Source organism: Hemicordylus capensis, chromosome 5 (genome assembly GCF_027244095.1).
Source record: "Hemicordylus capensis ecotype Gifberg chromosome 5, rHemCap1.1.pri, whole genome shotgun sequence".
In the NCBI taxonomy this organism is placed as follows: Eukaryota; Metazoa; Chordata; class Lepidosauria; order Squamata; family Cordylidae; genus Hemicordylus; species Hemicordylus capensis.
Window position 1 is genome coordinate 46,168,942 of NC_069661.1, and position 24,830 is coordinate 46,193,771.

The 24,830-nt window shown below is 42.5% G+C and overlaps 1 long non-coding RNA gene across 1 annotated transcript in view; it reads right to left on the reverse strand.

Annotated features, from left to right (window-relative positions):
* The window catches only part of LOC128328199 (uncharacterized), a 41,391-nt gene extending 22,872 nt beyond the window's left edge, over positions 1 to 18,519 (reverse strand). Inside the window, exons 1-2 of the long non-coding RNA XR_008309074.1 lie at positions 18,342 to 18,519; positions 8,090 to 8,207 (exon numbers count right to left, since the gene is read on the reverse strand). This is a non-coding gene — a long non-coding RNA (uncharacterized LOC128328199). The remainder of the gene's footprint in view (positions 1 to 8,089; positions 8,208 to 18,341) is intronic.
* Positions 18,520 to 24,830: the final 6,311 nt, after the last annotated feature.

Consider the following 24,830-nt stretch of genomic DNA (forward strand, 5'->3'; position numbering starts at 1 on the left):
CACCAGGGCTCTGTGTATGAGGCCATGTAGAGGTTCATGTGAACACACAGAGGTTCATATTCTCCAATATTTCACCCATGAAAGGAGGGATACAACTGAATGTGTAGGGGGCGCAACTAAGCAACCTGGAAGGCAGGCTGTGCAAGTCTGACTACAAGCATGCGGCAGATGGAAAGTAGGTAATAAAGTGCACACCAAGCTCATTGTTACAGGTTTCCAACTGGGCCAAGCTGATATTCCCGACATTCTGAAGATGAAAATAGGGATATATTTGTAGCAACCAGTTCTCATACCAAAGATTACTGCCCAAGCCCCTCCCCACTGTTGCTAACTACACATTGCTGAAGATTGAATTCCTTATTCCACCTGTTATATGCTGTGCACTGCATAATGTTAGAGAGCTCATGAGGGGAGATTGCTTTATCTACCCCAGCACAGTGGAAGTGCACAGGTAAGGGGAGCTCTGGAGTCACAGAGTTAAAGTTCCAAATAAAGTAGCTTATTTAGGAAATCCATTGGGAAGATAGATAGGACCAGTCTTGCCTCATTTCTGGCTATATACAGGAACAGGAGAGGGAGAAGAAGGAAAGACTGTCTCTAAGGTGAAAGAATGAAACATGAGACAATACATCTGGCAAAGGGGGAGTAGAGAAAGCATAGTCATAGAGCAGATTCCCTTGCTCACTATCTCTACTCCTAATGTCCCTAGAGCTGGTGCTAAGATTTCCCTAGTGCTTAGCTGATGCTAAGGGTTGATGCCATTAGGTGCTGCATCACCAACACACTGTGCCTTAGTGATGCATATCCGTTTACATGCAGTTGCACTAGAGACGCAACGGCATGCATCCACATCCACTTGAAATTTTAATTACTAGAGAGTGTAGGGAAGGAGCTGTAACTTATAAGTTGCAATGAACAAGGCAACCCCAAAAGGACAAAACCAAGAAAGATTTACCACCGCCACCAAATAGTTATATACCACTTTTCAACTAATCTGGTTTACATGGAGAAATAATAAATAAATAAGATGGCTCCCTGTCCCCAAAGGGCTCACAGTCTAAAAAGAAACAAGACAGGCATCAGCAACAGTCACTGGAAGTACTGTGCTGGGGGTGGACAGGGCCAGTTACTCTCCCCCTGCTAAATAATGAGAATCACCATGTTTAAAGGTGCCTCTTTGCCCAGTTAGCAGGGATAGGTTCTAGAAAATAGTGACATTTGAAGCCTGTGGAGGATAGTGGTGGGGAAAGCAGATGCAATCCCAACCACCCTCGCCACATTCATTCTCTCTGGAATATTATTATTATTATTATTTAATTATTATTATTTAATTATTAATTTATTAGTAGTAGTATTACATTTATATCCTGCCCTACCTCCAAGGAGCCCAGAGCGGTGTACTACATACTTAAGTTTCTCTTTCACAACAACCCTGTGAAGTAGGTTAGGCTGAGAGAGAAGTGACTGGCCCAGAGTCACCCAGCTAGTATCATGGCTGAATGGGGATTTGAACTCGGGTCTCCCCGGTCCTAGTCCAGCACTCTAACCACTACACCATGCTGGCTCGATCCTCTGCTAGTCTTAGGATCACAAGAAACTGCTTTATACTGAGTCAGGCTATTGGTCCATCTAGCCTAGTACGGTCTACAGTGACAGCAGCTCTCCAAGGTTTCAGGCAGAAGTCTTTCCCAGCCGTACCTGGAGATGACAGGGACTGATCCTGGGACATTCTGCATGCAATCCCATGTCTCGGCAGGTGCAGAGCTCTGCTTCTTTCACATTTGGAGTGAGATGTGTGTGCACAGAATAGGAAGAAAGGGAATTAAGCTGACAGTATGCTATGCCACACTTGGCAATAGCAGAGAAGTCTAAAGACAGTGTTAGCTCTTCCCTGCCAGTGACCCTTGATCTATGCAATTCCTAGGAGGTTTTAGCTAACAGCAGACTCCCCTTCCAAGTCACATTTCCTTGGGGGAGGATTTCCTGTCTTGCATGAAATATTTTTCTATGTAAGTGACATCATGTTTCTGGGAAAACATATTCCAGGCAAAGGAAGAATTTTAAGTGGATCAGATTGTCTCTCTGGTGCTAATGTACACAGCCTACACTTATAACATATTCCCAATATCAAGATAGCAGTTGTGTAACCCAAACATTAACATGTTTTGTAGATTTGCATTGACACTGCAGTTGTTGTTATAGCATAACCTAAGCAGCTATTTACAGGAAGTGTGCGCATGGACTGCGTGCAGCAGTTTTGGTCTGAATTTGGACAGAACCACTGCTCCACGAACCGTTCATTGGACCGACCAGCGGAGCTGGTCAAACTGATGAACCAGCTTGACCGCAAAATGGTCCATGCACACCCCTAATTTATAGGGGTTACAACTCTTTTTTGCAATGCTGTGCTATAAGGGTAAAAGGACATAAAGTGGACTTTTTAAACATCAGTTTTGTGTTTTTATGAGCAGGCTTAATACAGAAGCTGCCTTGAAAACTCTTTAGAGCCATTACATTTAAAAAAAACACATTTTAATAATAGACTCCTACATATTATCCAAAGTATGCCTCACATATGAACATGGTTTGAAATATAGCCAAGCCTTAAGGCTCTCCAAGACTGATATCAGTAACTATGATAACACCCACCCACAAACTGCAGTTGAGATGGTCTCCTTTAAATACCATCTCATCTGCAATTTGTATGTGTAGTTGTGATCACAGTTACTGATATCAGTCTCGGAGAGCCTTAAGACTTGTTTATTTCAAACCATGTTCATATGTGAGGCATATTTTGGATAATATGTAGGAGTCTGCATAATCTGGGCTCAGCTTGGTTCAGCACCAAGTTCTGCTAGAGACACAGTTAACCACTTAAGAAATCTATGTGTGCATGTTTCACTTTGATGTGTTCCTTTCTTATTTTAAAATCTTGCACTGTGCTTGATCCAATAAAGAGCAAGAAGCAAATTTAGACCAGTTGCAGCCATGCTGCCATCTGAGGATGTGGTGCTTTCCCCTCCTGTGTGCTCCATCTGAGGAAGGAGCTAGCAAGCGAGAGACAGATCAGCCAGCATGAAATTATATTATACATGCATAAGCAAGGGCCAGACACACGACTAGATATGAAAATAAAGCCTTATTTATTTCCTTCTCTGATTATTATTAACATATAAACCTATACTTATATGTGAGGGTTTTTTTCTCAGTTGGAACAGAGATAGTTTAAGGAGAGGTGGTAAATTTGCTACTTCAAGAGGCTATTCACACGATGGGAGAAAACCAGGCTAGCGGAGGCTAGCCCGATTTCGTCCCATCGTGTAAACCACCGGGCTTGGCGGCGAGCCCAGTGGTTCCTGAGTGGGTAACCCACTCAAATAACCCATCTCTTAAACCAGGTTTGCGGAGTGAGTGATCCGCAAACCCGGATTTTAAAATCATGAGTAGCTGTGGCGCGGCTCCGCACTGCAGCTACTCATGAGGAGACCCCCCGACCGGGAGGCTGAAAAGCAGCCTCCCAGCTCGGGGGTCTCTCCAGCATGCCCTGAGCACTCGCACAGGGCATGTTGGAGCTTCCAGGGGCCACATGGCCCCCGATCCTCCCAGCCCCCACCGGCTCCATAATGGAGCTGGCAGTCATGTGGGCGGCCGATCCGGCTGCCCAGGGCTGCCACCCTGCTCATGTGTGGGGAGAGCGGACTAAGCCCGCTCTCCCCGCTAACCCCCTAGAGGCTCTTCTCACGGATCGTGAGAAGAGCCTCCAAGTCTTACATATCAAAAGCTAACGGGGTGGTTAAGATATGGTAAATTCTGTACAGCCATGGCATTTATCTTGTGCGTCTTCATCATGGGATTTAATGGTGGTGAATACAGTGGCTGCCATCCTGACTAAGTTTACTAGAGGAAGTCCTGTTGAAATTTAGTAGTCCCTTAGAGTAGCTTCTGAATAATACAACTGAGAAATTTAGTCAAGATGTCAGACAGTGTGTTTAAACTACAGGAAATAAGATTTTAGGTTAAAAATTAGGAAGCTACTCTACGAACAGGTGAGCAATTGGAATACTAAGAGAAGCAAAGGGAAAGACCAGTGGAGGAGCAAAAATAAAATTATGGATATGAGATTGTAAATAATATACTAAATACTGTATAAACAATTCATTGTCTTTCCTTAGCTATAACTGATATATGCAACCTTGAAATGACCAATTGCTAAGATTGCTATGAAGAAACTACTACCATCAAGAACATAAAATTCATATATTTTTTCAGACTCCTGCTTTCCTGTCTAAGAAGTGCATGCTTTATACCTGGTTGTCTCTTTATGGGTGTGTAGTGCTCATGAATATTTTCTTTGCGTTTTTTCTCCATCACAGCCTGAGCAGCACCAATAATACATTCTTGCTTTTAAAAGTTGATATTCAGGCAACCTATTCTGGTAATTCTCTCCAATATTTTCCCTCTGAGTGCCAATGGAAAAAAAGCAAAAAACCCGATGACTCTGGCAATCATCAGTGCCATTTTTTCCTCCAAGCACATCAAGCGATCTTTAAGAATAGCAACACTTTGAATCCAGTGAAGGCATCTGGATTTGAATGAGCAAGCTAGTCATTTCTACACATCTGCTAGCTAATAATACCTGAAACTTTTCCATGTCCAGTTATGAGTGACAAAATGCCATTATTAACTTACTTATAATGACACAAACATAGATTAATTTTTCAATGGAATGCAGCCCCGCCCCCCGCCTTTCAGAACAGTGTTGGCTATGTCACATATCAGATTATCTCAGATACGTCTCAGCTGATTACTTCATTGTGATTCACAAATGGTTCACTAATAACACAACTACTGTACGCCAAGGTCATGAAGACAAACTGTGGCTAGGAAAGCATTTCATTTTCTTCCTTTAGTGTAGGACACAACTAGTTTTCATGACAGCACAGTGGACACCAAATTGATACAATAGGGCAGTTCACACAATCAAGACGAGGATAGGACAAGCATCCTATCCTAGTTCGGAATCTTTGCACACTCCAAAGTTTTGATTATGTGTGAATGTAAAACAAGGTTGGAGGTGGGGAGTTTGATCACGTGCTAAGCTCCAGCTGAGTAGGAGGGTTTTTCCTCCTACCTCCAGGGGTGTAGTAGAGAGGGGCCACGCTGGGATGGAGAGCCGGTTCTTCTCGGCTTCTCTGGCTGTTGGGGTGGGCATGGCCATGAGGGTTATCATGAAGAGCACCTGCACTTCTGAATTTGTAACTAAATCACTGCCTACCTCGGTCCAAAGCTGAGGACAGAATCTGTGTAGAGCGTACTCGTCCTACCCAGTTGGGGCTTAGCACTTAGCTCCCCACCTCCAACCTTGTTTTACACTCACACATAAACACCAAGAGTGCACACACCTCCTGAACTAGGGTTGGATGCTTGTCCTACCCTAGTCTTGATCATATGAACTGTCCTAAAGAGTATGTGGAATAAGTGGATCTGGGCTGAGTTCACCACGTGGTAAAGTGGTTGCCTGAATGCTTCCACACACACAACCACTTGCCCCTATGTGTGTGCATGGAGATTTTGTGTCACAGTATCTAATCTTTGGCAGTATCTAATCTTTGGTGGTATGTAATCACAAAACGATCAGGCAACTTTGTAGTTCCTGGACTAACAAAGCTACTGCTTCACTGCCATTCTTAGTACTTAGATGGAAACAGAAGAAAAAGTGTTTGGGTCTTGATATTCTAATTTGAGCCTGGAAAATGGTATCCATGTGATGAAGGGAGATGACTATACTTCTAAATATTTTGCAGCCAACAAAACGGTTCCCTCAGCATGCCAGAGGGCTCAGAGAAGGAGTCTTCCTGCATTTTTCACCTCCTGCCAAAACATTATTTGCTTTCAGATCAAATCTCTTTTCACCTGACTGCATCTGTTTTTGAGATGTCTCTGCTTTTAGCAAATGATGAACAGAAAGTCATTTCCACTTGAGAGATTCTAAAAACATGTGTTCCAAAAAAAGTGTGTTCTGTTCATCATTTCCATATGAGTGTCATGTTCATGCTATAGAACGTCTATTGATGCATCATAATTATTAGCACATGTATTACAGTGACTGTCTGAAATTTTAGGCATGCCAACATTCACATGAGAGTGTTGTCAATCCCAAGCAAATTTTGCGAACGTCTGAAATATCAGAGATATCTTTGTGAATGTTGACATTCATCTAAATGTGATTGACAGCATTCACTGATGTATGCCTTTAAAAGTGAGTAAGTAGATACCTTTGTTTAAACACTACTATATTTCATCTAGAATTGCCAGCATTCACTTGTTGATATCAGCATTCAACAGATTTTGGACATTTGCTGTAATTTATGTATAAGAATACAACCACTTCCAAATGGCATACATGACTGCCATGAAGCATAAAGCAGCTAAAAAACTCAAATACACACAAAGGCTGGGATCCAATTGAGTGGCCTCCACATTATTGGCCCACAACTCATAACAATCTAGGCCATTCTTGCATCATGCACATGATGGAAGGAATGGTCGGGATTGCATTGAGCTGATACCTGCTATCATATCAATACCTCAGGATGGGGGCGGGTCTTACATTTTATTGAAAAGCTGGCTCTTTCCTAACCCTATAGTTACAGGGCATGCCCATATCACCCCCACCCCACCCACCCCAGCCCAGTAATGCACCAGGAAAAGGACACAATATCATAACATTGCTTCCTTTCCTTCTGTGTTATGGGGTGAGACAGAAAGAAATTAGGCAATTTAAAACTGCCTGCAAGCAATTCCTTCAGAGAAACCAGCTCTTCATTAATAAAATAAAATAAAATAAAATAAAATATAATATAATATAATATAATATAATAATAAAATAAAATAAAATAAAATAAAATAAAATAAAATAAAAAGCCCTCCCACCTTCTGATAATATTCAACACAATACTGATACGATTTGGTATTGCATCAAATTGTTTGAGATATGAGATACACTTGTCATTGGCATTTTTTCTGATGAAACATGCCCTGATAGGGCTTGCATCACCTTGGACCCAATTATATGGCCAATGTGATGCACAGACAGCCCTAAAAAAATAATTATGAAAAACCCACTGGACAGAACATGTTTCTGATACAGAAGCACAAAAACCACACACAGGTACTCAAAAGTATGTTACCTCTACTGATTATTTCTCAAACAAGGTTTGCACCTATCTACACAAGGGCATTCTTGAGAAATAATCAGAAGAGGTAACATAATATTGAGCATTTCTCCAGCTCCAATTTTACTGAAACAGAAATGGTTCCACCAAAACTGACAAAACAACCTGTCTGTTAATATATTGATTTATGTCAACACACAAGACTTATATCCATTATCACTTGACAAAGTGTCGTTTCGAAACAGAGGTTCACCGGGTCACCATACTGTAGTGTGTGTGGACGTCTTTATTATCAACTTGGTTATAGACTTCATGTGCACTGTTCATGATATACAGTCCATGGACTTTATCATTTATCTGATTATATTTATTATGTCATCTATTGTTGGTATATATCATTGTATTATGTATATTTAATTGATTTATATTGTATGTATTTCACAATATAGTAATTTCTATCTTATTGTGGTCTTTTTCTATCTACTGGTTATTTTATAAGGGGACTTTTTTGGCTTTTTTGTGAGTTATTTAAATGGAACCAGGGAGAAAGTCATTCTACATCATGCGAAAATCCAGCTCCCTTGAGAAATCCATAATGCTGGGGAAAGTGGAAGGAAAGAGAAGGAGAGGATGACCAGCAGCAAGGTGGATGGACTCGATTACGACAGCAATGAATGCACCACTGAGAGACCTTAAAGGCCAAGTTGAAGACAGATCATCCTGGAGAGAATCTATCTGTGTGATCACTAAGAGTCGAAACCGACTTGATGGCACTTAATCAATCAATCAATCAATCAATCAGGGAGAAAATCTAGAGTAATATTAAGAAAATATTTGTAAAACTCAATGGATCAGCTTTAGAGCAGAATTAATCAGCTACAATTCTGTTGCTACACACCCCCTCCCCTCCTTACCTCAGGACTGAATGCTGGCCAGTGTGTGCAGTCACTTATGCTAACTGCAAACAGTTTTGTTCCAGTCTTTTTCTTTCCTCGGGCTTGCTACATTATGATCTGCCTCCTCTGTGTGAACCTTGTTGAAAAAAGCCATATGTGTGTAAGTGCGCTTTCAATTATTCCACATGTCCATAATCCAAGCATAAATACTACAGCATATTTTTTTTAAAAAGTAGTACTCATGCAGTACAAATACAAACACCAGATTTAATATGGAGCTGTTTGCGTGTGAGCGGCTTAACAACAAAAGAGAATCTGCTTGCTATAACAGCAAAATCGCTCCAAACCATTCTGCAAAAAGAATACTTCATCGTAGTCTTCCCCACACCCCACCACATATTTTACAGTAGAGTTTTAGGCTTATGCATTTGGCAGCTAAACAGAAGAGTTATTCAGGTTTCTATAAAAATTACAGGGACTGCCCTGCCTCTACAGCAAGAGAATTTCTCTTGCTCAGCTGAGTAGATGCAAATTCTGAGGCCAGCACTCTTGCCAAATGTAATTTTATTTCAGTTGGTTTGTTGCTGTCTGCACACCATTGCTGTTCATACGAAGATTCAGGCTAGACATCAAAAAGAGTTTCCTCACTGTAGGAGCTATTTGACAGTCTACCTTGCCCAGTGGTGAGCTCTCTATTGCTAGAAGTCTTGGAGACAGAAGACCTCCATTGCTAGATGTTTTTCAGGTTAGCGCTCAGGGATGATGTAGCAGAACCAAGCAGGCGGTTGGACTAGAATTTATTTATTATTTATTTAAAATATTTATACCCCGCCCCTCCAGTACACTACTGCTTGGGTTGGCTCACACATTTATAAAAAAGTTACAATGTAAAATCAGACTAATAAAATTAGATAATACCAAAACCAGGTATTAACATATAAAATTAACTAAATTAACAACAACAACAAATATTTATATACCGCTTTTCAACAAAAGTTTCCAAAATGGTTTACATAGAGAAATGAATTACTGAATGAATAAGATGGATCCCTGTCCCCAAAGAGCTCACAAACTAAAAGAAATGTAAGACAGACACCAGCAACAGTCACTGGAGGTACTGTGCTGGGGGTGGATAGGGCCAGTTACTCTCCCCCTGCTAAATAAAGAGAATCACCACCTTAAAAAGATGCCTCTTTGCCCAGTTACCAGGGGAAATTAAACATGTTAAAAATCCAAGCTAAAACCAGAATCAGAATTACAGTTTAAGACCTCCAAAGTCCCTTCCAGCTCTAGAATTCAAGGGCCGGCATTCCGCACGATGGAATATTGGCATCAACATTAGAGATTCACCAGGGCTGCTGTGCAACTTGAAAGGCAGCCTCAACAGTATAGCACAACAGGGAGCTGCAGAACAACTTAAAACCGCTTCTAGGCAATTGTGCAGTACTACTTGGCCACTTTAAGTGGCCCAGTGGGCAAATGCTTGACTAACAAACAGAAGGTTGCTGGTTCGACTCCCTGCTAGTACTATATCCAGCAGCAGAGAGATAGGAAGATGCTGAAAGGCATCATCTCTTACTGCTCAGGAGGAGGCAATGGTTAACCCCTCCTGTATTCTACCGAAAGACAACCACAGGGCTCTGTGGGCACCAGGAGTTGATATCGACTCGATGGCACACTTTACCTTACCTTTACTTGGAAACAATTGAAGCAGTGCTGTGCTACTGCCTGGAAGCGGTGTAAGTCATGCTGCAATGTAAGTCAGCGGTATACGTCATTCTGCAGAGCTGCCTCATGACATTACACCTCTGGGGCTATCTTTCAAGTTGCTCAGCAGCACCAGCAGAGCCCTAACCCTGATGTTCCACTGTGCAGAACGTTGGCCATCAATTCTATTTCCTCCCTCTTTCAACAATTGCAGGTTTGGGATTTTATTTTTTTACTTCTCCCTCCCTAATATCTTTTGTAATATATCATCATATTACAAAACCAAAAAAAGGGAAAAAAAAGAAGTTCAATTCCAATTACTTGTTTCTAAAATTATGTTTTATTTATTTTAGATATATTTATTAGCCACTGTACATTGGGCAGTATCCAGATTAGTTAGTCATGACAAAGGATAAGTAAGCACTCACAGAATGGATCAGTCCAATGATTGCTGTAGACAAGCCTGGCAACATTTAGGTAAGAATGTTTGGACCCAAGAGATATTGGATTTCTTCACAACCTTTATTGCTGTTTGAATTGTTCTTTCTAACATGCTGTTGGACTAATGAAAGAATGGTCTCGATTCTGCAGTCATGTCGAGCACAATTGTTTTAGTAAGAATTGCACAGTATTAAGGATACTAAATATGCAAGATTTAGTCGCCAGTGGCATCATTTTTCAAGTTGCTGCAACCGATATTATACTCTGAAACATCTTGCAGCATTTCCTTAGTATCGTATTCTATGGCTTATCAAGTCTCAATGAGACCTCCTTCCCTTCCAGTCACCTAACACTCAGCCTAACCTAACTCACAGGGTTGTTGTGAGGATAAAAATAACCATGCTCTGGGCTCCTTGGAGGAAGAGTGGTATATAAATGCATAAATAAATCATCTAACCATCCATCCATCCATCCATCCAAGCGGAATATAAATGCATGCATGCATGCATGCATGCATGCACAAACAAACAAACAAACAAACAAACAAACAAACAAACAAACAAACAAATACTATCTAGCTTCCTCCTGCTGCAAGCCTCATCTCCTCCACACCCTTGAATGATACGAGCCAACAAGTCCCCTTTGTCCTCTCAGGCTGATATTCACAAAAAAGAACAGCAAGATTAAATACAGTCACCCCTTGACAACTGTGGTTTTCCCAAACGCAGTTTTGAGTATCTGCGATTGGGAAATTGATGCCAGTCTCATCAACCGTGACTTGAGTAGCCATGATTCTCGCAGGATTTTGTTGGTGCGAGAGGCGGGGAAGTTGTGGAGAGTTGTAAGAGCGTTGGAGAGGTATTTTGGAGACTTTTTGGAGTGTTGGAGAGGCGTTGGAGTTGAGTGAAGAAAGATTGGGAGAGGCAGAGGTGAGAGCTGTGGAAATTGAGGGCTGTAAATGTGGGGGGCTGTAGACGTTGGGGGCTGTACTGTACTGTAATATCTGCTGTGCTGGGTTGTAATGGTTGTACTGGGTGCTGTAATGGATGTCATTATTGTGTTTGCACTGTTGGGGACAACATGGCTGCTGGGTCTTCACTGCTGCTTTTGCACTGTTTGCTGCTGGGGGGAGCCTGCATGGGCTGGGGGGCTGTAATGGCTGCTGCGTCTTCACAGCATTTTGGAGGCGTTGGAGCATTGGAGTCGAGTAAAGCGAGAGATTGGGAGAAGTGGAGGTGAGAGGTGTGGAAATTGGGGGCTGTAAATGTGGGGGGCTGTGCAGTAATGACTGCTGTGTCTTCACTGCTGGGTTTGCATTGTTTGCTGCTGTGGCAAGCCTGCATGGGTTGGGGGGCTGCATAACTGCTGTGTCTTCACTGATGCGTCATGTCCCTGGAATGTCATGTCCCTGGAGGACAAGATCAAAATCTTGGACTGCTGGAAGGAGGGCCAAAGCAATAGCGCAGTTCAGGGTCATTAATCAGCCATCCACAGCATCAAGAAGAATGAGGATGCCATCAGAGGCAGTGTTGCCAGTGGGACCAAGACCTCTATCAAAGTTTCGTACATGCTATTGCAAAGATGGAGAAAGCCCTGAACATCTGGATGGAGGACCAGGCACAGAAAAAGGTCCCTCTCAGCAACCCATGATCTGTATCAAGGCATAGCAGACCTATTGGCACCTAGTGGAGAGTTCTCGAGAGGGAGACCCTGAGAAGTTTCAGGGTCTGCATGGGCTGGTTTGAAAACTCCAAAAAGCGCTTCAGCCTTCACAATGTGAAGCTTCTTGGGGAGATTGCCTCTGCAGACCAGGAGGCTGCAGCTGCTTTTCCTGCCGAGCTGAAGAGGCTGATCGAGGAGAAGAGCTATGTGCCAGACCAGGTCATCAATGTGGATGAGACTGGATTCTTCTGGAAGAGGACGCCTAACTGCACCTTCATTGCCAAGGAGGAGAGAAGGGCTCTAGGGTTCAAGGCTGCAAAGAACAGGCTGACCCTTCTGTTCTGTGCCAATGCCTCAGGTGGCCTGATGGTCAATCCCATGCTGGTCTACCAGTCCAAGAATCCACGGGCACTGAAGGGGAAGAACATGAACCACCTCCCTGAGTTCTGGGCAGTGAACACGAAGGCCTGGGTAACGCACACTATCTTCATGTCTTGGTTTAACAACTGCTTTGTGCATGAGTTGGAGTGCTATCTAAGAGAGAAGAACCTGGCTTTCAAGGTGCTGCTGCTGTTGGACAATGCCCCAGGGCATCCTCTGGACCTGCTGCTTGCCCACCCCAATGTGGAAGTGGTGTTCATGCCTCCAAACACCTTGTTGCGCATCCAGCCAATCGACCAAGGCATCAGCCAGGCTTTCGAGAGCTACTACACCAGGCGGAACTTTGAGCACATAGCCGACCTGATGGATGGAGACCCTGACATGACCCTGAAGGAAGCCTGGAAGGGCTACAACATCGCCCATGCCTTGACCATCATCAAGGAGGAGATGGATTTGCTCAGAAGCAGCACCCTGAATGCCTGCTGGAGGAAGGTGTGGAAGGAGGCTGTGAGAGACAACACTGCTGTGCCGGCTGCGGAGGAAGAGGTTGGGAGGATAGTGGCTTGTGCCAGGCAACTTGGCGGCACATCCACTTTGAGGACATCCAGTCGGCAGGAGTTGCTGAGCTCCTGGAGTTACACTCTGAGGAGCTCACAGAACAAGACCTCGAGGCCCTGATCAAATCCTCCAGAAGCTGGTGAAGAAGAGGAAGACTGTAGGGCCACAGCAAAGCTGACCCTGGAGAAGATCAACAGGTTTCTGAAACATGCCTCAGAACTGGCAGATGAGGCAGTGGACATGGACTCCTTTATGCAGTGCAGCCTGACATTCAAGGGGGGGACTGAATAAATGGATTTGTTTAATGCCTATGCAGAGGTCCAAAAAGACCTCAGGAAGAAGATATTCATTCATTCATTCATTTACATTTATATCCCACTCTTCCTCCAAGGAGCCCAGAGCGGTGTACTACATACTTAGGTTTCTCGTCACAACAACCCTGTGAAGTAGGTTGGGCTGAGAGAGAAGTGACTGGCCCAGAGTCACCCAGCAAGGATCATGGCTGAATGGGGATTTGAACTCAGGTATACCCAGTCCTAGTCCTGCACTCTAACCACTACACCACAGTGGCACAGCCAACCTTCCTGAGCGTCTTCAAGAGCCAGTGTGGTGTAGTGGTTAGAGTGCTGGACTAGGACCGGGGAGACCTGAGTTCAAACCCCCACTCAGCCATGGAAGTCACTGGGTGACTCTGGGCCAGTCACGTATCTCTCAGACTATCCTAACTCAAAGGGTTGTTGTGAGGATAAACATAACCATGTACACCACTGTGGGCTCTTTATAGGAAGAGTGGGATATAAATGTAAGAAAGGAAGAAAGGAAGAAAGAAAGAAAGAAAGAAAGAAAGCTCAGCCTGGTACTTCAGAGCAGCCTGACACTCCAAAGTGGCCTGTCACTTTGGGGAGCAGCTGGGAACTGCTTGCAACAGAGTATGCATTGGATGCATCGTTGGAGGAGTAGAAGGAGGTGGAGAAGGAGGAGGTTGCTTAAAAATCCCCCCTGAGCCACCCCACTCCACCCCTCCCACAGCTCCTTTCCCCCTGATTGAAACCCACCACATCCCTCCTACCCCTCCTCCTCCTCAGCATCCTGACCATCCACCTGGCTGTCAGGTAGGAAAAGCTTCCCATTAAGATTTCTTGTGTTCTGCTGTTTTCTGGTGATTTTAAAGTGAATTTGAGAGGGTGGGGGTGGGGGTTCCAGGAATTTTCAAGGGGCTCAATCTGCTCATTCCTTTTGAAATTCAGGGAGTTTTGGCGATTTTGGTTTTTTTCCCAGCAGCCCCCCTTGATTTTTAGGTGATTTTGCGGTCTTGGTTCCCCTACACCCCCGCCTCACCAACCGTGAATTTGCCAACCACAAGATTTTGCAGGAACAGAACTCTCGCAGTTGGCAAAGGACGACTGTACATACTTAATCCTGTTGTTCTTTGTTGTCCCACGATTACTGAAACAACTGTACCATTCCAAGGCAGTGCTGGAACACAAAAATTACTTCTGCTTGCTGCTTCCACAAGACATACTATCTCAGAGTTACTATATCTGGATGTACTGAAAAACGATCATCTTCAGTTCTACATGATGACTGGAATCCTTCTCTTGATATTCTTCCTCCCTTTTATTGTACCAAGGCAATTGCATAAGACTTGACCAATGAAATTAATCCCTTATTTATACAAGTGGGACTCGTGAATGCTTGTATTTCTTAAAAGAAGATGAAAGGGGGATTCCAAAATCCAAAACATGCTCCCAAATTGAATCCATGTTCTCAACCAAACATTTAGTGGGTTGTTCAATTAATCAGTCTTATATCTGTTGTGATGTATTTCTTGTATGAGTCATGGTAGATACTGGAACTTACCTACAAACATGGTTTGTGCATATCTCTTGCTCTCTTCCCCATTACTACCCTCTGAAATCATGTAAAACATGAGCTATTCCGTGATATAATGTAAAACATGTATACGTATTTCAGTATCAAATGTTGCAGGTATTATTACAAATTATGATGATGAAATAATTGAATCTAAGAAACTCAATCAGTGAGAGTTTCATTGTGCAAGGGGTTAGTGTTGGAAGTGAAGGACTATACGCTGTCTCTTGTCTCAATGACATTGGAGGACAGACTAGTGAGTCAGAGGGCTAGAGGGTCAAGACACTGGTCATCCCTTCTCTACTGCTCTGACACTATCCCTTTGGAATATAGATTGCTACTCTCAGGGACACTTCCTTCCTTCCAGCCACTTCCTTCCTCTCTCCCTTCTTCTCTTCCTATTCCTTCTGCCTTGCACATGCAAGCTCCTCTCCCCTGCACCATGTGTGCAGAGATGCAGAATCCATCTGCATCCAGCTAGTTAGATAGATTAGAGATCCTAACTCCTCACTTTCCTATCTAGAATGCTCTAATAAATACCATTTATATTGATTTGAAACTATGAACTGGCTCCAAGCTACTTTACTCTTAGCATACACGCATGCCTAACTAAATTCTGCTGTATTGTGCCTCTGTGCACTCTGCTATAATGAAAAAGGGTTTCTCCTACCAGAGAGAATTCCCAACAGTTAGTTCAAGGATGCACAACTTCAGCCCTCCAGCTGTTTTTGGACTACAGTGGACTACTACAGCCAAAGTGGCCAATAGTAAGGGATTATGGGGATTGTAGTCCAACATATGCAGGGGGGCCAGAGTTGTGCAACCCTGGGTTAGTTTAAGACTTTTCCCTTGGCCCATTCACATGTTATGGACAACATTCATATGAATGCACAGTGTACACAATACAGAATGTACAGATGTGTACACAAGTACAATCATTCACACGTTATGCTGATTGCAGGTTCAGAAGTACACTTCCTATCTGTACCATGCATTTGAAGGGCCTATATCCAGGCTCATTTTTAAAATGAATACAGATAGAGTCATTCACACAAACATATATACAAGTGTACAGACATCTGTACACTCGTACAGTATGATATTTGTATCGGGCTCCTATCTTTTGTGTATCACTGTGTTTGAGGCTGCGATTCACTCTTGAGAGTAGATTCTCTCTTTGCACAATTAACAGCTTCTCAGGATCTCTTTGTATCTAATGCTGGGAGGAGAACAAGATGGATTTAAGATAGCTGCACACACATTTAAGTCTTTGCATGTTTTCAGCGTCTCTTTTTTCAAGTTTGTTTATTAGCAAGCAGTCAATTCTAGCTTAACTGGGTGTAGAATTAGACACAATGCTGAAGGAGTTTTTATCCAGTGGACAGGGATTTAGGGAAACTCCAGCAGCACCACCCTTTCACGCCTTGTCCAGAAAAGGGAAAATATTTCTCCTGTTACTTTAGTAAGACTTGACCCCAGCAAGACAGAAGGTCATACACATACGCATATTGGTGGATTAATAATCAAGGGATTGACTTCATCTTCTGTAACTGGAACAGAACTGGTATAAAGCACAGAGTGAGACAGATAGCTCTTGGGTGGTGACTCTTTGTTATGGGATGGGCCCACCCAGGTGGTGTGAGTGACTAACTCTTCTCCCTGGGTTCTTTCACAGCCTACACATAGAGGCTAATGTTGCTGAGGAATTCTAAAATGGAACAAAACAATAAGAAAAACATAATGAGATGAGAAAGTATGTCTTAGAGCTTGAGAACCAATTTGATGCAATAGATAAGATGTTGAACCTTGACCAGGTCAATAAAGGCTCTTATCCCAGTTAATGTATCTGTAAATGACTGTTTTTTTCTCCATTGCTAGACTAAGTGGAAATAATAGTGAACTGCTTCATAATACTTTTGGGAATAAATTGGTGCTGCCGAAAGGATTAACTCTCTCTAATGTGAGATAGCAGATGGAACAAAGACAGAGATGTGTCCTCCCATCCCATCCTCAGCACTGACATACACACCTTGTGTTTGTGTATGATTTATGGTTGTGTATGAGTGATAATGAGGAACAGCACCTTGTTGGTTGTGGTGCAGCACTTATGGAATGTCCATCCTCCCCTGTCCCTCCATCAGGTTCCTTCTTTGATGTCCCTTGGAAAGAACCAAACAGCACTGCTTTTTCCATTGCTTTTAACATGACTTGAGGCTGCTGTTTACCCGATTTCTGTTGCTGGTTATTCCATTTATTGTGGTTTGTAATGATTTATTCACCCCAGGAACTTGTAGCTAGGGTGACACCCTTTGAAGAGGAAACAGCTGTGATCTGAACGTGACAACCCAAGATGGAGAATGCACGACCAGAAGACTAGCTGAACAGACACTACTGCAAAAAGAGTCAAAAGGGGACACGACCCAGAGAGAAAAGGTGTGTGTGTGTGTGTGTGTGTGTGTGTGTGAGAGAGAGAGAGAGAGAGCTGTGTTTCTAGGCTTTGCCTCCCCATAGAATCCTCCCACCTGGCATTTGGGGGAGTAATGATTTGTATTTTGTGAATCTCTTCACAAACCTATTTGTTTTAAAAAGCAGGGTACAAAACTATGGGGGCAAATAAATATTTAACAAAAGGACAAACAGGCTTTCCCCCAGCTGCAAGACCCTTTCCTCCTCTCTTTTATGTTTGAATAGCTGTATGGTAATGCTGTAGGTTGGGACTAGTGCAATGGACATGCTACAATAGAAACCAGCGTTACAAGATTAACATCTACTAAAATCGACTATAATAAGATTCTTAAAGTTAAAATGGCATGATTCCCATTTGATGGATACTTTTATAGAAAATTGCCTCTGCTGAGGCCACGTACTAGATTGTCTTGATATTTACGCCTTTACAACATCATTATCTCAGGTCAGTTTTTAGCTGAGGCTTGGCTGAACAATTTAGACAAAGTCATATTTGGCAGGATATAGGCTATAGTTGGCGCAAGGCCTGCAGCTGACATAGGAGAAGAAAAACTAAATTTCCCTCCGAGAAACAAACAAATCTTGGCCAACCATCATCATCAGTATAGTCAATAATGCTTACATATTTAAAGGCTTCAGGCAGCTTCCCTTTTGCAGCATCTAGATCAGAGTTTCTTAACCTTGGGTCACCAGATGTTGTTGGACTATAACGCCCATCATTTCCAACCATGGCCATTGTGGCTGTGGATGATGGAGTTGTAGTCCAACACCTGGGGACCCAAGGTTAAGAAACCCTGACCTAGATCAGTGGTTCTCAACTGCTGGTCCGCAGACCGGTGCCGGTCCACGAGGCATTGGGTACCAGTCCATGAGGCATCACTAATAAAAATCACCTCCCAAAATACAATTTCGTGCTAGTGGGGGCCGCCAGCGGGAGCTCTCCAAAGCTCATTTCCAGGCAGCTATTGCTGCTGGATAAAGTTCATTTCGAAGAAGCTCATTTCAAAATTAAAGTTCATTTCAAAATTAACCTTTGCAAGCTTTGAAAGTGCACAAGGGGTGAAGAGGATGAAAGGTTGCTAGCAGCCTCCTCTTCTCTCCTCATGCTGTGGTAACTAATAACTGCTTTCATTCATATTTAATAATTAATTTTAATGTAATCATTAATGTGCTGAACATTTACCTTGACCTCCATACACCAAGTTATGGTTGGTTCCAGCCCACTGGGGTCTTTGAGTTGTGCATTCCTGGTCTACACAGACTGGTAACGGCTTCTCCAAGGTTGCAGGCAGGAGTCTCTCTCAGCCCTATCTTGGAGATGCTGCCAAGGAGGGAGCTTGGAACCTTCTGCATGCAAGCATGCCGATTTCACAGAGTGGCCACAGCCCGGAAGGAAATATCTTGCAGTGCTCACACATGTTTGCCGTCAAATGCAAACCAGACAGGACCCTGATTAACAAAGAGGACAATTCCTCCTTGCTACTACGAGACCAGCTATCAAGTACTGTGTTACATTTCAAGACTCTTTGTTTTCAGTTTTAGCATCACAAATGTAAATGAAGCAGAGTTTGGAGGAGCAATGGGAATGAAACATCACCCAGTTATTTAGGTCAAAATAAAATAGATTGGAGTAGCATCACTTGTGCAATAGATGCACTTTTGTGCCATTTAATTTTTCTGTGAGGTTCTTTCTAATCATTTGTTCTCATAGTAGCAAAACAAACAACTAGGTTTTGTTTCAAACAAAACATCATCTGAAATTAAGATATTTAAGGCGCTGGGAGGTGTTGATGAATATTCCATTATGGAGAATGTTTCCCCCTTTTCATTAATTTAGCATTGCTAACCCACCCAACGAGTTTTACAGTACCTTGAAAATCAAACCGACAAATAGCTCTAAAATACTGGAAACAAAAATAAGACATTTTGTCCTAGGCAGTCTCTTTCTTTCTTTCTTTGTTAAAATGGGACAATACAATTCATTGTCTGTCTCATGTAACTGGAAAAATCACAAGCAAACTAATAATACAATCGGTCATAATTCTGTCCAGGTTTATTGAGGTCTTTGTGTACCAGTGGCATTTGTGCTGCAACTTCTTGGAAGATGACCTAAACACTGTGCTTGGGGGATCCCTTCACTGGGCCTCAGACGTGAGGATCCATGGAAACAAATCTGAAATAAAGTGAAAATAATGTGGAGTGTTGTGACATTTTAACTTCTGTATTCTCTTCTGTGAGTTACTAAGAGGGAGAATGCGTTTCTCTTCTGGTAACTCTTTTTCGTACTCTTTTAACATATTGCTGGAGAATATTTCATCTTGGCAAGCATGGTCAGCCTAAGCAGCCTTTGTTAATCCAGTTTTTAAAGTATTGTAGCTCATATTAAGTGATTTGCTCCTTTTCCTGTGTGAGGAATAAAATAAAAAAGCTATGCAACGGGACTAGAGCCACATTAGGGCATGTGGAAGCCTGAACACCTCAGGATATTTCCACTCCCCGCCCTGTATGTTCAGCTTTAATTTTTAAAAGCTTCGTCTCAAGCCCTTTTACTTGTGGACATATACGGAGGTGGGGGGGTGGGGTGCAGAAACAGGCAGGCACTATTCTGCTATCACTAAGAAGTAATTCAGTTAAAGAGAATTAAACATTTGGGCTATAAGTATTTATGTTCTGGCTGTTCCATAATTATTTCCTCCACCATTAGGTCCCCTGACAACATTTCTGGTCATAGGCCTCTTAGGCAGGGAGAGTAAGGCAGTCCATACAATCAAGAATAGGGTAGAAGATGTGTCCTACCCTATTTTGGAAGCTACACATGCTCTCGATTTTTGATTGTCTGTGAGGAACATACAAGTTAGGAGGCACTGACCGTGATTGTTAAATGGCAGCTGCGTTGAAGGGCTTTCCCTCCTACCCTCTTCTTCGTTGTGTGAACTGCCTTAGTAATTACTATAAGGTTCTGAAACATTCCCATAAACATTCCCACCACACAATAGTGCTCAAATTATGAGGGAAAGGTACAGTGAGTGCCTTAATCGAAATGTACAAGCTCTGTCCCTGACTCCTCACCATTTTAGCCTGATCATGAATGAGCACTGCAGTATCTATCAAAGTGACAAGTGCATCTGTTTTTAGGATTACAGCATACATTTGCCAGATTGCATTATGGCTTTTAAACAGCAGTAGCCTTCTAAAAAAATAACTAAGGGGGTGGGTGGGGACTCTCAACCCCTTCTTCAAGTACTGGGACCATCTCCACACACACACTTTAAGTTAGGAACATAGGAAGTGGCCATATACCGAGTCAGACCATTGGTCCATCTACTCATAGCTCAGCATTGTCTACACAGACTGGCAGCAGCTTCTCCAAGGTTGCAAGCAGGAATCTCTCTCAGCCCTATCTTGGAGATGCCTGGGAGGGAACTTGGAACCTAGATGCTCTTCCCCGAGTGGCTCCATCCTCTAAGGGGAATATCTTACAGTGCTCACACATCAAGTCTCCCATCCATATGCAACCAGGGTGGACCCTGCTTAGCTAAGGGGACAAGTCATGCTTGCTAGCACAAGACCATATCTCTTCCCTGAGAGAAAGAGAGAGTTCTTCTGAGGAGACCTGTTGCCACTGATACTACTTCCTGTAATGTAGCAGGGAGCTACCAGCCTATTATCTTTTCCAGGCAGGTGTGTGTGCTCCAAGTAGTGAATTCTTATCCATAGGGGCTTGCCTGGTCAACTCCTGAATTTCAGAAGAATGGTCAATATAGGAACATTTTGCTCTGTTAGAACTGAACTATTTGACTGCTGCTGAAAATAGTTCTTATAGTTCATTGCTCTTTTTAAAGGATGTTCTTGTGATGCTGCCTTTTTATGGTTAGGTTTTCTTTGAAATGTAAGTTGATAGCTAGTTTTACAGTTGTAGCATTAGTTTAACTTGTTATCTTCTTGGGAGAAAGTGGGGTACAAATGACTAGGAATTGGGGTACAAATCCCAAAAACAAATACACCCTGATCTTAAGATGTGACACTGAAAAATAGGATCGTGAATGAGCACGGCAGTATCTGTGTATCTGTTTTTAGGATTACAGTATACATTTGGCAGATTGCATCATGGCTTTTAAACAGCAGACTTTTGTACATGTGCAACAGTGACCACTTCTTATTTTCAGTTTAATTTTGCATTTTAAAGAAATTAATGCCACGTTGTCATCATGATGTCAGCTTAGCTGCTGATATGCCTTTTTGTATAAGCCAATGAGAATCTACATTAAAAAAAAATTCTTGGCAGAAATGTTTAGTCTTTCTTGCACCATCTTTTGTTTTGTTGAAAAACTTGAGTACTCCAGCTTTTTCTGTTTTTTTTTAAAAAAGCATTTTTCAATTTATTTTTCTCAATACCCAGAATTACCCCAGAGACACTAGCAGAAACATATCTTACACCATGTCACCATCTAACTGCATTATCTAAAACAGGCTCATTTTCCATACAATGCTCCAGCTTTCATCTTTTACTCTGCATGTTGTATAACGTGATGCCACTTCCAGGAAGAACTGCTTTGCCTTTAATGGATACCAGACTAGGTGAAGTAATATATCTTGCAGATCCAATGTAACAAGTAGGCACTGTTATTAAATTAGCAATACAAAGTATGTTTTCACAGTTATCACAGAACTTTGAAGTGACAGAGCATTGTGGTTTTCATACATATAGTCTCTGCTTAGCAGTACAGTATATTTTATTATTAGAATGTTCAAATTCAAGTCAGACTACATTTCTGTATAAACCACTATTGCTGGTTTTAGAAACATGATGTTTTAATATAGTCTTGGGTTTCAACCAACCAATGGGAAACTCCATTGTTACTGGATCATGACATTTCCTGGCTGTACTGGATATTCTGTGTTCCAGAAGAGACTTAACTTCACACGAGTAACTATGATTGTGTATTTGGCAGTTGTCCACTTCATAGAAATGTATGCCAAATTCTCAACTGGCAAAATATTTTGGAAGTCAATTGAAAAGTCGCTATCCAGCATGAAACTTTGTGAAGACTGTGCTTGCCCAGCAGGCTCGCTATCTTTGAGAACTGAACACTGAGAAAGAAGAATGAGACCCAGCGTGCATTTTAATGCTCTGTGCAATTGGTTATCCAGACAAATAGTCAGGATACTGCTATGCTTTGATTTTAAAAGGAGCCATGCCTACTGCTGCCAATATTTCTGCTTGACTGAGAGTTTGGTTCAGGTCTGCAGAGAATTTGTGAGGTTCAGAGGTGATGTTATCTTACCTATATTAATCTTCATATGATTGATTGATTGATTAAGTGCCATCAAGTCGGTGTCGACTCTTAGTGACCACGTAGATAGATTCTCTCCAGGATGATCTGTCTTCAACTTGGCCTTTAAGGTCTCTCACTGGTGCATTCATTGCTGTCGTAATCGAGTCCATCCACCTTGCTGCTGGTCATCCTCTTCTTCTCTTTCCTTCAACTTTCCCCAGCATTATAGACTTCTCAATGGAGCTGGGTCTTCGCATAATGTGTCCAAAGTATGATAGTTTGAGCCTGGTCTTTTGTGCCTTGAGTGAAAATTCTGGATTGATTTGTTCTATGATCTATTTGTTTGTTTTCCTGGCTGTTCATGGTATCCTCAAAAGCTTTCTCCAGCACCAAAGTTCAAAAGCATCAATGCTTTTTCTGTCTTGCTTCTTCAAAGTCCAGTTTTCACATCCATAGAGTGTCACAGGGAAAACTATTGTCCGAACGATTCTAATCTTTGTAGGTCACAGCATCTAAATATCCTTTCCAAGGCCTTCATTGCAATCCTACCAAGTGCTAGTCTGCAGCGTATTTCTTGACTGCTGGATCCTTTACTGTTGATGGTCAATCCCAAAAGGCAGAAGCTATCTACCACTTCAATGTCTTCATTGTCATTTCTGAGGCTGGTTGCTGTACCAGTTGTCATTAGTTTAGTCTTCTTTACATTTAATTGTAGTCCTATTTTTTCACTGTGCTTCTTGACTTTCATTACTAGAGCTTGCAGATCATCCACATTCTCAGCTTTCAGAGTGGTGTCATCAGTGTAGCACAGGTTATTGATGTTTCTTCCTCCAACTTTAAAACCACATTCATCCTCTACCAATCCAGCTTCTCTCAGTATATGTTCAGCATATAAACTGAATAAAGAAGGAAAAAGTATACAGCCTTTTCTTACTCCTTTGCCGATCTGGAACCAGTCTGTTCACCATGTTCTGTCTGGACTGTGGCATCCTGCCCTGTGCATAGGTTTCTCATGAGAACAATGAGATGTTCTGGAGCCCCCGTTTTCCTAAGGATATTCCACAACTTGACATGGTCGACGCAATCAAAGGCTTTTCTGTAGTCAATAGAGCACATATTGACTTCTTTCTGGTATTCTTTCCCTTTCTTAATTATCCAGCGTGCATCAGCAATGATGTCTCTTGTTCCTCGGCCTTTTCTGAAACCAGCTTGAACATCCAGCATTTCCCTTTCCACGTAGGGCTCTTATCTGTGTTGGATGATCCTGAGCATTATTTTGCTAGCATGTGAAATTAAAGATATTGTGTGATGGTTTGCACAATCTGTTAAATCTCCTTTCTTTGGTATGGGTATGTAGACTGATCTCTTCCAATCTGTTGGCCACTGTGGTGTTCTCCAAATTTGCTTGCATAGTTTGGTTAGAGCCTTGACTGGTTCTTCTTCTGTTGCCTGCCATATTTCTGTAGCTTTCCATCAATTCCTGTAGCCTTCCAACTTGGTAATGACCGGAGTGCTTATCTAACTTCATCTTCCTGTACTAGAGGTTCTTGCAAGTAGGGAATATCTTCTAGAGTATCTTGGACGTTGACATCCCTGCTGTACAGATTTTCAGTATACTCCTTCCACCTCTGTTTGATCTTATATGGAAGTATTATTTCACACAATGCGTGATCCACTTGTGGAACTCTCTGCCACAGGATGTGGTGACAGCCAACAACCTGGATGGCTTTAAGAGGGGTTTTGATAACTTCATGGAGGAGAGGTCTATCAATGGCTACTAGTCGGAGGGCTACATGCCACCTCCAGCCTCAAAGGCAGGATGCCTCTGAGTACTAGTTGCGGGGGAGTAACAGCAGGAGAGAGGGCATGCCCTCAACTCCTGCCTGTGGCTTCCAGCAGCATCTGGTGGGACACTGTGCAAAACAGGATGCTGGACTAGATGGGCCTTGGTCCTGATCCAGCAGGGATGTTCTTATGTTCTTATCTTCTCTGAATCAATTACTATCTGTCCTTTGGCATCCCTTAGCATACCAATTCGAGGTTGGAACATCCCTCTGAGTTCAGAAATCTTTTGGAAAACTTGCTTTGTTTGTCCGTGCCTATTTTCATCCTCAAGGTCTTTACAGATGTCATTGTAGTATTGCTCCTTGTCTCTTCTAACAGCTTTCTATAATTCCCTATTAAGTTCCTTCCTGAGGTCTTTAACTTTCATCACTTTGGTTTCTCTCCTCTTCTGGGCAATTTCCACCATCTGTTCTGACATCCATTTTGCTTTCTTCTGTTTCTTGGTTTTTGGCAGTCTCTTTTCACATTTGTCCTTAACATCTTCTTTGATTTCATCCCACAGTTCCTCTGATTCCTTATCAATGAGGTTTAGAACTTCAAAGCGGTTCCTG